This window comes from Suricata suricatta, chromosome 15 (assembly GCF_006229205.1).
Source record: "Suricata suricatta isolate VVHF042 chromosome 15, meerkat_22Aug2017_6uvM2_HiC, whole genome shotgun sequence".
Lineage (NCBI taxonomy): Eukaryota > Metazoa > Chordata > Mammalia > Carnivora > Herpestidae > Suricata > Suricata suricatta.
Genome location: NC_043714.1, coordinates 44,838,307 through 44,853,616, shown reverse-complemented (window position 1 = coordinate 44,853,616; position 15,310 = coordinate 44,838,307). Strand labels below are relative to the sequence as shown.

The 15,310-nt window shown below is 38.0% G+C and overlaps 1 protein-coding gene across 2 annotated transcripts in view; it reads left to right on the top strand.

The window, feature by feature from the left end:
- NCALD (neurocalcin delta) overlaps positions 1 to 15,310 on the top strand; it is a 278,789-nt gene that overhangs the window by 107,038 nt on the left and 156,441 nt on the right. For both annotated transcript variants that reach the window (XM_029923725.1, XM_029923724.1), the window contains exon 3: positions 12,796 to 12,876. The gene's annotated coding sequence lies outside the window, so the exon portion shown is untranslated. The remainder of the gene's footprint in view (positions 1 to 12,795; positions 12,877 to 15,310) is intronic.

Below are 15,310 nucleotides of genomic sequence, written 5' to 3'. Positions count from 1 at the left end.
TAAAAATGTATTTGAAGAAACAATTGCTCAAAGTTCTCCAAATTTGGCAAAACACACAGACCTATAGTGTCAAGAAGTTGAGTAGAACCCCAAACAGGATTAACCTAAAAAAAATCCACACTACGATACATCTTGCTCAAAATTCTGAAAAATAAATTCAAAGAAAAGATTTGAAAGCAGCAAGAGTGAAATGAGACCTTATCTATAAGGGGAAACAATTAATTAGACCAGATCGGGCGCGTTCAGGGTGGTAGGGAAACAATTAATTAGAATGCAGATTTCTCATCAGAAACCATGGAGGCTAGAAGTAAGTGGCAGAATATTTTCAAATGCTGAAGGAAATTTCAGCCCAAACAGTGAAAACATCCTTCAGGAATGAAAGGGAAATCAAGATGTTTTTAGTGGAAGGAATACCTAGAAATGTGTCACCAGGAGGCTCGTCTTAAAAAAAAATAGCTAAAGGAATTTCTCTAAACAAAAAGAGAATTATGGAAGAGAGAACATCAGTATGAAAGAAAATAAAACAAAGAATAAAAATAGGGATAAATACAGTAAGCTTTCCTTCTCCTCCTTGTTTTCTAAATTATTCAATTGTAACAAAAATTGTAACATTGATGTGAATCTCAGTGTTTGTTGAGGAAACATTTAAGAAAGTTATTTTATAAGGGCACCTGGGTATCTCAGGGAGTTAAGCCTCACCTCTTGCTTTCAACTCAGGTCATGATCTCACAGCTCATGAGTTTGAGCCTTGAGTTTGCACTGTCAGTGCAAAGCCTGCTTGGGATTCTCTCTCTCTGCCCCTACCCAACGCACATTCATGCACATACTGTCTCTCTCTCAAAATAAATAAACAAACTTTTTTAAAAAGTTGTTTTTTAAATGATGGAGAGTAAAATGATGTAAAGGGAGTTAAGAATTCTAATTGAACTGGTATAACATTAAAAACAATAGAATCACAGGGCCTCTGGGTGGCTCAGTCTGTTAAGTGACAGACTTCAGCTCAGGTCATGATCTCATAGTTGATGACTTTGAGCCCTGCATCAGGCTGTGCTGACACCTCATAGCCTGGAGCCTGCTTCAGATTCTGTGTCTCCCTCTCTCTCTGCAATCCCCTGCTGGTGTTCTGTTTCTGTCTCTATCTCTCTCTTTCTCTCAAAAATAAACATTAAAAAATTTAAATAAGTATAAAAATAAAAAGCAATAGACTCAGGCAAATTACATATATTTAAGGTAATTGAAGAGCAACCATTAAAAAGTCATACAAAGAGATATACTAAACTACAGATAAATAAAAATGGAATTCTAAGAAATGTTCTATTTAGCCACAATAAGGCTGGAAAATGAAAGTAAAGAAAGGGAAAATGAAGAACAAAAAGGGAAAAAATAACAGGACACAAAAAGTAAAATGGCAGACCATAACCCAAGCATGTCAGTAATTACATTAAATGTAAATGGCCCAAGTATACAAATTATAAGAAAGCAGTTGACAGTTGACACAAAGATTGGTGCTTGGCTGGCTCAGTCAATAGTGCATTTGACTCTTGGGTGCTTGGCTGGCTCAGTCAATAGTGCATTTGACTCTTGATCTCAGGGTTGTGAGTTCAAGCCCCACACTGGGGATAGAGCTTATTAAAAAAAAAAAAAAAGACCCAACTATATGCTGTCTACAAGAAACTACCTTTAAATATGTCAACATAGGAGAGTGGAAATAAAAAGATAGAAAAAGATATACCATACAAACATTAATCAGAAGAAAGTAGGAGTGGTTATCTTAAGATCAGATAAGGAATAGTTCTGAGAAAAAAGAAAGAAGGAAAGAAAATAAGAAAGAAAGAAAAAGAAAAAGGCCAGGGACAGAGAGACATTACATAATGATAAAAGGGTCAACCTACCAAAAAGACATAACAAACATAGTATTTTGCACACAAATCCTAAATAGGTACCAAACAGAGCAAAATATGTGAAACAAAAACTGATAAAATTGAAAGAATAGACAACTCCATAGTTAGAATTGGGAACCTCCACCCACTTGTTTTAACAATTCAAAGAACAGCTAGACATAAAACCAGCAAGTACAGAGAACACAGCAAGAGGATCAGTCAACCAGATCTGATTTACTTTTATAGAATACACCCAGCAACAGCAGAAAAGACATTCTTTTCAAGTGCTATAAAATATATACCAGGATAGGCCCTAAGCCATAAAACAAACCTCAACAAATTTAAAAGAATTGAAATCAGACAAAGTGTATTTTCTGACTACAATGGAATTAAATTAGAAATAAATAATGGAAACATTTTAGGAAAATCTCTAAATACTTAGAACTGAAACAACAAACTTCTAAAACATCTGTACATCAAAGAGGAATTCTTAAGGTATTTTTTTAAGTTTATTTATTATTTTGAGAGAGAAAGACAGAGTGTGAAAGGGGGAGGGACAGAGTGAGAGGGAGACACAGAATACGAAGTAGGCTCCAGGTTTTGAGCTGTCAGCACAGAGCCCAACACGGGGCCCGAACTCCCAGACCAGGAGATCATGACCTGAGCTGAAGTCAGATGCTCAACTGACTGGGCCACTCAGGCTCCCCTCTTATGGGAATTTTTAAACATATACTGAAGTAAATGAAAATGAAAATACAACGTATCAAAATTTGTGAGGCTCAGCTAAAGCAGTTCTGAGAGGGAATTTTATAGCACTAAAGATGTTAGGAAAAGGGAGGAGTCTCAAGTTAATAACTGAAATTCCCATCTCCAGAAACTTTATTATTTTATTTTTGAGAGAGAGAGAGAGAGAGAGAGAGAACACAGAATTGAAGGAGGGGCAGAGAAAGAGAGAGAGAGGGAGAGAGAGAGAAGAAAGAATCCAAAGCAGGCTCCAGGCTCTGAGCTGTCAACACAGAGCCCGATTCAGGGCTCAAATCTGCCAACTGTGATATCATGACTTGAACCAAAGTCAGATGCTTAACTGACTGTACCACCCAGGTACAAATTAAAAAATTTGTAAAAAAGGAGCAAATGAACCCAAAGCAAGTATAAGGAAGAATAATAAAGAGCAGAAACCAATAAAATTGAAAAGAGGAAAACCATAGGATATATTAAAACCAAAACTAGTTCTTTGAAAAGATCAACAAAATTGTTAAGCCTTCAACAACACTGGCAGAGAGAAGACACACATTACCAGTATCTGGAATCACAAAGAGTCACCATCACTATAGATATACAGACATCAAAAGAATAAGGGAATACTTTAAACAACTCTACACATGTAAGTTTCATGACTTGTATGAAATGGATTAGTTTCCCAAAAAGCACAAGCTACCACAACCCACACAACTAAATATAGATAATTTGACTAGCATTATACCTAAGAAAACTTAATTAGTAATCTAGAAACTTCCTTCCAAAACAGAAAATTCCAGACCTAGTTGGTTTCACTGAAAAATTCTACCAAATATTTAAAGAAGAATTACATAAATCCTATAAATCTCTTCCAGAAAATAGACAAAGAACACTTACCAATTCATTCTATGAAGCTATTCTGATACAAAAACTAGAAAAAAACCAATGCATTGTAATACTAGAGACTAATGACTCTTATGAAGAAAAATGCAAAATTCCTTACTAAAATATTAGCAAATAGCATTCAGCTATGTATAAAGATACTTACATACCATGACCAGGTGGGGCTTGTTTTAGGGATGCAAGACTCAATATTTGAAAATCAATCGGTATAATCCACTGTATAAACAATCTAAAGAAATAAATCACAGTCATGCTAATGGAAGCAGAAAAAGTATTTGACAGAATTCAACCCCCATTCATGATTTTAAAAACTCTCAGAAAAATTGGAATAGGAGGGAACTTCCTAAAATTGATGTAATAATGTCTATCAAACACCTGCAGCTAACAGCATATTTAATAGTGAAAGACTGAATTCTTTCCCCATAATATCAGGAGCAAGACAAGGATGTTCTACATCATTACAACTATTCAACATACTACTGGAAGTTCTATACAGTACTGTAAACTCAGAAGAGAAAATAAAAGGCATACAGATCAGAAGGAAGAAATAAAATTGTTTTTGTTTGCAGATGGCATGAAAAAGATCCAATAGAATCTACAAAAAAAAAAAACTAGAACTAATGCATAAGTTCAGCTAAGTTGTAGGATATAAAGAAAAACTGAAAAATCAATTGTATTTCTGTATTAGCAATGGATATTGAAGTTAAATATACAATATTACTTATAATAGCTCAAAAACATATAAAATAGTAGTATGTAACTCTAACAACATGTATAGGATTTATATGCTGAAAACTACAAAATGCTAATGAAAGAAATCAAAGAAGATCTAAGTAAATGGGGAGCCATACTGTGAATCTAATTCATCAATTGGAGGATTCAACATAGTAGATATGTCAGTTCTCCTCAAATTGATATTTAGATTTAATGAAATGCTTATAAAATTTCCAGAAAAGATTTTTGTATGTATAGACAAGATTACCCTAAAAATTTATTTGAAAAGGAGAAATACACATGGTCAGTGGATATATGAAAAGATATTCGACGTCACTCATCATCAGGGAAATGCAAGTCAAAACTACAATGTCACCTCACACCTGCCAGAATGGCTAAAATCAGCAACACAAGGAACAACAAGTGTTAGCAAGGATGTGGAGGAAAAGGAACCCTTGTGCAACTGTTGGTGGGAACGCAAACTGGTACAGCCACAGTGGAAAACAGTATGAACGTTCCTCACAAAAAGTTAAAAACAGAACTACTCTACAATCTAGTAATCACACTACTGGGTATTTACCCAAAGAATACAAAAACACCAATTCAAAAAGATATATGCACTTAGGTTTATTTCAACATTTTTTACAATAGCCAAAATATGGAAGCAGCCCAAGTGTCTGTCAATAGATGAATGGATAAATATGTGGTACACACACACACACACACAGAATATTATTCAGCCACAAAAAAGAATGAAATCTTGCCATTTGCAACAATGTGGATGGACCTAGAGAGTATTAATGCTAAGTGAAATAAAACAGAAAGACAAATACTGTATGATTTCACTCTTATGTGGAATTTAAGAAATAAAACAAACGAACAAAGAGGAAAAAAACAAGAGGGTGACTGAGTGGCTTAGCCAGATTAGTGTCTGACTCTTGATTTCGGTTCAGCTCATGGTCTCTCAGTTTGTGGGATTGAGATTCATGTCTGGCTTCTTGCTAACAGCAACAGAGCCTGCTTGGGATTCTCTCTCTCCCTCTCTCTGCCTCTTCCCTGCTCTTTCTCTCAAAGTAAATGTTTTAAAAAGAGAGAAAAAAGAAAAATAGAGAGACAAACCAGAAACAGATTGTTAACTCTAGAGAACAGATGGCTGGCAGAGGGGAAGTGGCTGGGAGGAAGGGAGAAACAGACAGTGGAGATTGAAGAGTACACTTTTCATGCTGATCACTAAGTAATACACGGGGTCATTGAATCACCATGTTGTACACCTGAAACCTAACACTGTATGTTAAGTATAATGGAATAAAAATTTTTAAACTTAATAATAATGAAAAAAATTAGAAATAAGATAAAAATTTATATGAAAAGGGAAAGGAACTAGAATGTCTAAAACAGTCTTGAAAAAGAATAAAATGGGAGGGATCACTCTACTTGATTTCAAGACTTCTATAGCTACAATAATGAAGACTGTGGAAGAGCAGAGGGATGGATTCCTAGATCAGTGGAGGAGATGGAGAACCTGGAAATAGCCACATAGGAATTTAGCCAACTGATTTTTGACAAGTATGTAAAAGCAATTCAGTGGAGGTAGTTTTTTCTGCAACAGTGCTAGATCGATTGGATAACCTCAAGCCAAAAACCCCACATCTTAACTCCAAATGGGTCATAGATTTAAATATAAAATATAGGGGTGCCTGGGTGGCTCAGTCAGTTAAGTGTTCAACTCTTGGTTTTGGCTCAGGTCATGATCTCACAGTTTTGTGAGTTTGAGCCCCATATTTGGCTCTGTGCTGATGGTGTAGAGCCTGCTTAGGATTCTTTATCTTCTCTCTCTCTCTCTACCCCTCCCCTGCTTGTTCTGTCTCTGTCTCACTCTAAATAAACAAATAAACTTAAAAAATTTAAATGTAAAATACAAAATAAAATAAACAAAATATTAAACTTTAAAAATTTTAGAAGAAAACATGGGAGAAAATATTTAGGACTTGTGTCTGGGTGAAGAGTCCTTAAACATGCACTAAAGGCATAATTTCTAAGAGAAAAAAATAGATTTAAATTTATCCAGGTTAAAATTGTTTGCTCTATGAAGGACTCTGTTAAGAATATGAAAAGACAAGCTATAGACAGAAAATACTTACAAAACATGTACCTAACAAAGGACTTAAACCTAAACTATACAAAGAACTCAAAACTTAACAGTTATAAAAAGAAACAGTTCCATTAGAGAACGAGCAGAAGATAGAGACATTTCACTGAAAGGGACGTATAAATGGCAGTAAAGCACATGAAAAGATGTTCAGCATTACTAGCTATTAGGGAAATGCAAATGAAGACCATAATGAAAATCACTACTCATCTATTAGAATAGCCTAAAATAAATAGTGATAATGCCAAATGCTGACAAAGATGTGGCAAAATTGAATCTCTCATTCATCGCTGGTGGTCAAAATGGTACAGCCATTTTCCATTTTCTGGAAAATAGCTTGTCAGTTTCTTAAAAACTAAAACTGAATCATAAGACCGAGCAATCACTCTCCTGGGCATTTACCCCAGGGAAACAACCTACATCCACACAAAAACTTATAGACAGTTTTATTTGTAATAAGCCAAAAGCTGAAAACAACCAACACGCCCTACAATAAGTGGCTAAATATACAGTGGTACGTCCAAACCGTGAGATCCTCTTCGGCCATAAAAAGGGGCCAACTATTGATACAAAGAACAACTTGAATACAGACAGTGCCTGGGATCTCAAGGGCATCACGCTGAATTAAAAAACTCAACACCAAAAGTCATATATTATATGATTCCACTTCCTAACATTCTAGACATAACAAAATTATAAAGGTGGAAAACAGGTTCGTGTGTTTCCAGGGATAAGGGGTGGGAGCAGAGGGGAGGGGTGTGGCTATAAAATGGTGGTAGGATGGAGCTCCGTGTGGTGGTAAATAGTTCTGTATCTTGATTGTAGTGTTGGTTACACACATCTTCACAAGTGATGAAATGTAACTATAAAAATAGTAGATGTAGGCTTTCCTAAACAAAAATATTGTTTGTCTTTGCTGTTCTTGGGTTTTATTTATAACAACAAGTCATCAATCCTTGCTTTTTTTTTTCATTCTGTATGCTTTTGTTGCATGTAGCTGTGACTTATTCATTTTCCTTGTTGTCTAATATTTCATTGAATATAGCTCAATTTATTTGCTTACCTGTTGGTGGGCAGTTGTGTTAAATACAGCTTTTTAATTTTTTAAGAAAGCTGTTTATAAGCATTTTGTGCCTGGTTTCCTGATATACAAGAATTTCTCTAGAGAATACAGGTAGGAGTGTGTTTGCTCGGTTGGAGGGCATGTAAAAACATTCAGCTTTGTGAGTTAAGGGAAAGTTGTTGGCAAGTGCCTAGATCAGCTTCTACACCCACCACCAGCTACATTTGCATTTTCCTGATTACAAATGATGTTGCTCATCTTTTTATATGTACATTTACCATTCTTGTTTTTCTCCTTTGTGACAATGTGTCAGATCTGTTGCTCATTTTTTTTATTGTGTTGTCTTTCTTACTGATTTGTGACATTTCTATATATAATATAAATACTGGCCTTTTGTTGATTTTACTTACAAACTTGTGCAGATGTTGGCAAGTCTTTTGGTTTCTTTATTGTACTTGTTTTGTTTTGTTTTGGGGGGTAGAGAGAGAGAGAAAGAGAGAGAGGGAGAATGCACTGTAGCATCAACAGGGCAGAGGGGCAGAGGGAAAGAGAGAGAGACTCCTAAGCAGGGTCCACACTTAGCGTGGAGCCCAACATGGGACTTGATCCCACAATGCTGGGATCACGACCTGAGCTGAAATCAAGAGTTGGATGTTCAACCAACTGAGCCACCCAGGTGTCCTTCTTTATTGTACTTTTTGATAAACAAAGATCTTAATATTATAATAGGGTACATTTATCAATCTTTCCTTCTGCAATAAGCACTTTTGTGCTTTAAGAACTCCTTTCCCATTTGGAGGTCTGAAAGATGTCCTAATTTTTTTCTACAAGTTTTAACATTTTTTTTTTTTTTTTTTACAACCAAGCCCTTAATCCCTCTGAAATTGATCTTTGGGTATGGCTCCTCCTTGACTTTTGGCTCAGTAAATTATTCGAACCTTTGTGAGAGTTCTGTTGTCATTTAATTCCAACTTCCTAGCCTTGAGGATTACTGACGTTGCTCTGTCTCTTCGAACTGTGATTTTTTTTCCCCCTTGTATGCCTGGTAATTTTTTCTGCTAGCCAATACAACGTACCAGGTGAACAGAACTTCCATAAGTAAATCTTTAGGAATGTGGTGGTGAGGTTCTCAGAGAGAGGAGGCATTCTAGGCATCCTGTGATCAGTCGTTTAGCAAGCCTGTCCCTCTGGACTTGACCATCACAGTGTTGCAGGTTTTTTTCTCCCCCTCTCAGGACGGCCAGAGTGGACTGCAGTTCAGTATTTGCCTCTCCCACAGTGAAGGCTAGAGGAGAAGGATTTCATTATCTCCCTTCCCCAGGACAGTTAGGTTCTCATTTACTCTAGCAGGTTAGGCTCTAGTTAACTAGTTTACCCACAAGGGAGGCCTTGCCAAGAACAGAGTGCTCTGGGGTGCCTGGTGGTTCAGTCGGATCTCAGCTCATGTCATGACGTTATGGTTCATGAGTTTGAGCCCTGCATCAGGCTCTGTGCTGACAGTTCGGAGGCTGCTTGGGATTCTTTGTCTGCCCCTTCCCCACTTGCTCTCTCAAAATAAATAATAAACTTAAAAAAAAAAAAAAAAGAAGAGAGTGCTCTGGCATATTTCAAAATGGTTCCTTTCCCCCTCTGCATTCTGGAAGCTGGAGGGGATTTCTCTCTGATACTTACTGTGGGGAATCTGGTAGATGTCCTGTAAGTAAATATCACCATATTGTGAAAGCTCCCTTTTGACTGGGTACCCCAGAGCATTTAACTCTTAAGAGTTGTCCCCACAGATTCTAGCAATCAGAAATTATGGTTCCGGTTTTCCTATCCCAGCCCTGCTTCCTGTGGCTGTTGCTGCTGGGAAGTCCCTGCTCAGGGAAGACAAGACTCCCTGGATCCCCTCGTCATCTCTCCAGTCTGGGGGGACAGTGGTTTGCCCCAGTCCTTCCCTCTCTTATGTGTTCCAAGCAGAGTTCTTGAACTCCACTTGTTGTTAGGACAGAGTGGTGATTTCCAAGCTCCTAGTCCTCTTTCATCTTTTAATACCTGAGTGCATGAGGTCCAGGAAGAAAGTTCAACCACGGCAAGATTTGGGAACATGGCCAATTCTCCTTTAGGCAACGTCAGAAGAAATTTTGGTCAAATGATGGGTTTCCTTTACTGTAGCCAAGGCATTCTTGCCCTAGCGGTTTTGTAAGTGCTTGAGTGTCACATGTTAAAAAGCTAAAGAAACCAAAAACAAAACGACGAACATCCTTTCACCATTTGAACTATGACTCAGGTCATTTAAATAAGCTATTTGTTAAGAAAGAAAGCTCAAATTTAACAAGCCTGGTTGATTGGTATTCAGAGTACAGATTCTGCTTTTGGAGAGGCCCTGCCGTTTAGGGGAAATATCGCTGGACAAGGAATCAAGAGACCCAGAGTTAAGCCTTGATCTGTCTTTATGTGGTTGCGAAACTTCTTGTATCCAGCGTACGTTCAGCTCACGTAACAAGAACCCTTCTGCAGCAGCTTAGCCAAATAGAATTTTGTTGTTTGGGGTTTTTTTGTTTGTTTTTTCTCATGTAACAAACAGCCTGGGAACAGGCAAACCAGGCCCAGTGTAGTGGCTACTTTTTTCTTTGTCTTTTTTTTTTTTTTAATGTTTGTTTATTTTTGAGAGAGACAGAGCGTGAGCAGGGGAGGGTCAGAGAGAGAGAGGGAGACACAGAATCTGAAGCAGGCTCCAGGCTCTGGGCTGTCAGCACAGAGCCTGAAGCGGGGCTCAAACTCACAAACCGTGAGATCATGACCTGAGCCGAAGTGGGTCGGGTCGCTTAACCAGCTGAGCCACCCAGGTGCCCCAGTGGCTCCTTTTTTCAACTTAGTCTTCATAGCATATGGCACTTGTCTTCATGCTTGTCACTTCATGACTGCAAGGTATGTCTCTATCTCTGGCCTTGAATCAGTGATTCATGCATGAAGAAGAGGAAGGGCAAAACACAAAAAGTGAGTGGAGAGCTCTTTTAAAGAGCTTTTTCCAGGGGCGCCTGCATGGCTCAGTTGCTTAAGTGTTTGACTTTGGCTCAGGTCATGATCTCATGGTTCATGGGTTCAAGCCCCACATTGGGCTCTGTGCTGATGGTTTGGAGCCTGGAGCCTGCTTCGGATTCTGTGTCTCCCTCTTTCTCTTCCCCTCCCTTGTTCCTCCCTTACTCACACTCTGTCTCTCTCTCAAAAAATAAATAAACATTAAAAAGAAAAAAAAAAGAGCTTTTCCAGGAGCCTTACGCAGTAATTTTAGCTTTTACCTCCAGGGCCAAACTGTTCCATCTGTCTGTCCTTAGCTGTGGTTTTAACAAAATCAAGGTTCTGTAGAGAAAAACAGTAGGCTGGGAATTGGATAGGACAGTGTCTGTCCCAATCTCAAAGCTTCCAGTGGGAAGGCCTGCTCCTCCCCCACCTCCCAGCAGAGTTGTTTGGAGATCAAAATGGAAGATCAAATGCAAGAGCATTTCATACACTATAAAATGTATTTCATAAACAAAATGGAAATATCCTGACCTATATTCTTTTTCTTAAAGCTTTTTAATTTATTTCATTTTGAGAGAAAAAGAGTGCATACACATGGGTGGGGCAGAGAGAGAGAGAGACAGAGAGAGGGAGAGAATCCCAAGCAGGCTCTGCACTGTCAGCACAGAGTCCAACGTGGGGTTTGAACTCGCGCACCATGAGATCATGACCTGAGCTGAATCCAAGAGTCAGACGCTTAACCAACTGAGCCACCCAGATGCCCTCCTGACCTGTATTCTTAGAGAGCAAATCTAATGTTAACGGAAAGTCCAACTGAATATAAGGATTTGGGTAATAAGTATCTCTTGAACCTCAGCTCATTTTCTTGTTGACATCTTTAGAGAAAACAGGTGTTCTCATGGATGCACCTCCTCAACACCAATCTTCAGATAACTGTCAAAGATTGTTGTGGTGGGCATTTGTCGATTTCCTCCACAGAGTCCCTTTTCCCTTCCTCTCAGTATCTTGAATGACTTTCCACGTGATTTTTCTTTGGAATGATTCTACCCTAACCTCCAGGGATAAGCCTTGATCAATTTAAAGCCATTTGGCGATGGGCAATCCAAGTGACCTCAGAACTTTGGACCACCAGAGTGGTCCTCTTGGAAGATACATGTGTGGTCTTGAATTGCTGTGGCTAGTATTTTTTGCACCATGAAGGGAGGTGGCCTGAAATTGAAATCAATCTACAGAGAATACCTGTGCCAAGAGAACTGCAGAGAATCAAATGATGTAGTGAACCTTTGTTTTCCCCCAAACAAACTGTACACCTAGACATTTTTTCCCCAGCTCAATGAATGAAAATATTTCCTTCTTTTGTTATTTATTAATAAGTGAGTTTGAGGAGGGGTTTCTGTTATTTGTAACCAAAGACTCCTGAATGATAGTTTCCATATATGGTTCAGGCAAATATATATATATATATATATATATATACACACACACACACACACACACATATATATATAATTTTAAATAATATATTATCTATATATGTATTGGTTTCTTAATTTTTTTAACATTTATTTATTTTTGAGAGGCAGAGAGAGACAGATCAGATCATGAGCAGGGGAGGAGCAGAGAGAGAGGGACACACAGAATTGGAAGCAGGCTCCAGGCTCTGAGCTGCCAGCACAGAGCCCGATGCAGGGCTCAAACTCACAAACTGTGAGATCATGACCTGAATCTAAGTCGGATGCTCAACTGACTGAGCCACCCAGGCACCCCTGTTTTTAAGTAATATATTACTTAATATAGTAATATAAAGTATATATAAATAGACATATGTGTATTTTATATATATAATATATGTATATTATATAAGTAGGTAATAATATAGTGATATTGTAATATAAAGTATATATAAATAGACATATGTGTGTTATATATATAATATGTATACATATGTATATATTGTTATATACATGAGTTTATTCTACAGTTTATAGTCCTTCTAGAATTAAGGCCATAAGGCCTGTTACTAAGAAGGCCCATTTCTCTCTGTAGTAAACGGCCTGCACAGCATCTATCTAAACGATTTTAAACTGTGAAATGGTAAGACCTGGGTCCCATACTTCTGGGGACTATACTTACCATCCCTGAGGCACAAGACTCGCCCCTGGGAACTTTGAGCTGAAGACCAATTAGGCTGAGATCTGACAGTGTTCTGGAAGGTGTGTTTCCTGTTTCCTGTTTGCAAAGGCAACTACAGAAGAAATAAAAGTAACAGCCTTCCATAAACTGCTTACTGAGCTGTCAAATGTTCAAGTAAAATATTCATTAATTATGAGTGATCTCCGTTGCAGGGCCACAGAGCTGCCGGCGATAAAATCTGTCGTGATACTGTGGAAGGCTGTGTGATCTCAGGCGCTGCCTGACTGTATACTGTGAGTTGCTTTTTTAACCTCTTGACTGTGTGGGTTTTAAATTGTGATTAGTATTAGGTTATGATGCAGAATGCAGAAATGTTGCATCCTAGTTAGGCTTTGGTGAGTTTATATGCTTGTTCTCTGGTAAATAAAACATACTAGCTTTTTAGCTGCCATTAGAACTTGGTCATGAGGTGTACATTTCCACTTGAACTCTGGATAAATCAGTATATTACTGACAAGAAAACTATGTACCCTTTCTACTTAAAAAAAAAAATCTCTTCTGTGGTAACCCTGATTAAATGGAAACCTCATTTAAGTGTAAGAAATTTACTTTAAAAAAAAAAACAAACAGGAGATGTGATCATGAAGTAAAAACCTGATTTTCTTCCTGGGGGAAAAAAAAAGGCCATATGAATGTTTAGTTTCGTACTTTCTCAATCTACTCATTTGGTATGGAAAATTGAAGAAGATATTGTGCAGCAAATAGATAGGATTTTTTTTTAATTCAGAAACAGTCCTTTTCAAATTCTATTATGGTACAATTAGGGCAGCAATACCAGCAAGAGTGGATTTCCCGTTAAGTTAGGAACATGATTAATTTTCTAATTTGTTGATGTGGGTCTCAAAAGCCATCTCATTGAATATTTAGGAAATTGGCTTTTCAGGAAGGGAAATCTACTGATTTAAGGAGTTCTTGGAAAATTTTCAAGATATGCTAATGGCCCCAGATGAGAGCCAGGGAAGGTAGGGAAGGTAATATGGCTTAGGTCCCGGTAATAGTTTTTGCGGCTGTTTGTAAATAAGGCATGAATAGTAATCTAATATTTACTTGGCCAGGGAGTTTTAAATGAAGAACAAATGGCAGAAACAAAATAAACGTGGGTAAGAACAAAACCAAATGTATTTTCCTGGTGTTGCAGGGAAGGGAAATAGGTTGATGCAAAATGAAATTTTTAAATGTACTCAGCTTTTTTTCGTCCCATTTCCTTTGTCCCCATTAAGTTTAGGTATTAGACTAGCAACATGGCTTATCGGGATGTAATAAGAATGTGAAAGTGAAAGGTCTATCTTCCAAAGCTGGTAGGCTAGTCCTTTTAATGAGCTACATAGGACAGTAATAAAGTATCTGAGGTCATGCAAAGTAAACTCTAATTTTTTCTTTCTTCCTGTGGTTAAGAACTAAGCCTCAACCCCAGTGTACTTCTCATGGAGGCCCAGATAGAATTGTACATTTCAGTTGGTAGGGACCAGGCAGCCTGAGAGCCTCTTTCATCTTGTGATAATCGGGCCGAAGTATTTATGGCTATCACAGCCATAAACATGATAGAAGCCATTGCATTGGTTCCTTGGATCTGACATCAAGCTAAAGAGTAATATGAAAATGTGTGTTCTTACCCAAAAGACAGGAAAACATAATTATGATGCAGCTGCTCCCCTTGGCGTGGAGGTGTGGAGAATCAGTATGCTCTTAGCTTCTGATATTCCTTCCCTCCTCAAGCGTACAGGTCTCTCTTCTGTGATCTCAGAGACATGGGATTCCTTACTGTAGATTCTCTGTGTGAGTGAGCCCCCGGGATGCTCTGTTTCATCTCTGGTTGATATGAAGCAGAGAGAGGCTGAGCTGCAGGAGTTCATGCTGCAGATACAAGGCATCTTCCAGATTCAGAGGAGGACAATTTGGATGAGAACTTGAAAGAAGAGATCTTGAGGCAGTGAAGAAGCCACTTCCGGGTTGGCTACTGTTGTCTTGAAGGAGGTGTGGACAAGGCAGGGGTATAAGGCTGACCTCTGGAACAGAGGCCAAACCTCCGAACTGGGCCTTTCCAAGTGGATGGCCTAAGCTAGCAAATCCTGCCCCATTTCCTGTGCTTTCTGGAATTTGTTCCAAGAATTTCAGGTACTCTTACCTAGTGACAGAGATCCTGATAGCAATAGATAGGAGAGATATATGTAAAGAAACTATTTTAAAGTGAAGTATGTGAATAGACTTCAGGTTTACAATTATTTCTGATTTCCAGTCACCTGGGTATCTCTCTGTAGCTCCTTTAGGCTAGAGTCATTTTGTCTGGGTCTCCAAGAAATCCATTATCTTCCCCAAGGCTTCCTAGGTAACTGGCTTCTCAGTTACATGATTTCACATGGAATTATATTTTTCTGTAGTTTCTGCACTAGACACTTCTTTTCTTCTCCTCTTAAAAAATATTATTTTAATCCTTCTAGCCTGGGAGCCCACTACTCTATTTTCAATGTCCTATAAATTCTCCTCTATTAAAAAAAAACCGAGCATGTCAACAGAGTATCTATCATTCAAGAACAGTAATGGGGAGAAATTATCTCAGAGGCTGAGAATATAAGCCACCAAATATCTAGGGGATAATTAAAGAATGCTTCCAGATGTTTTCAAATAGAGACAGATACTGATCATCCAAATAATTGATTCCCTGACAAC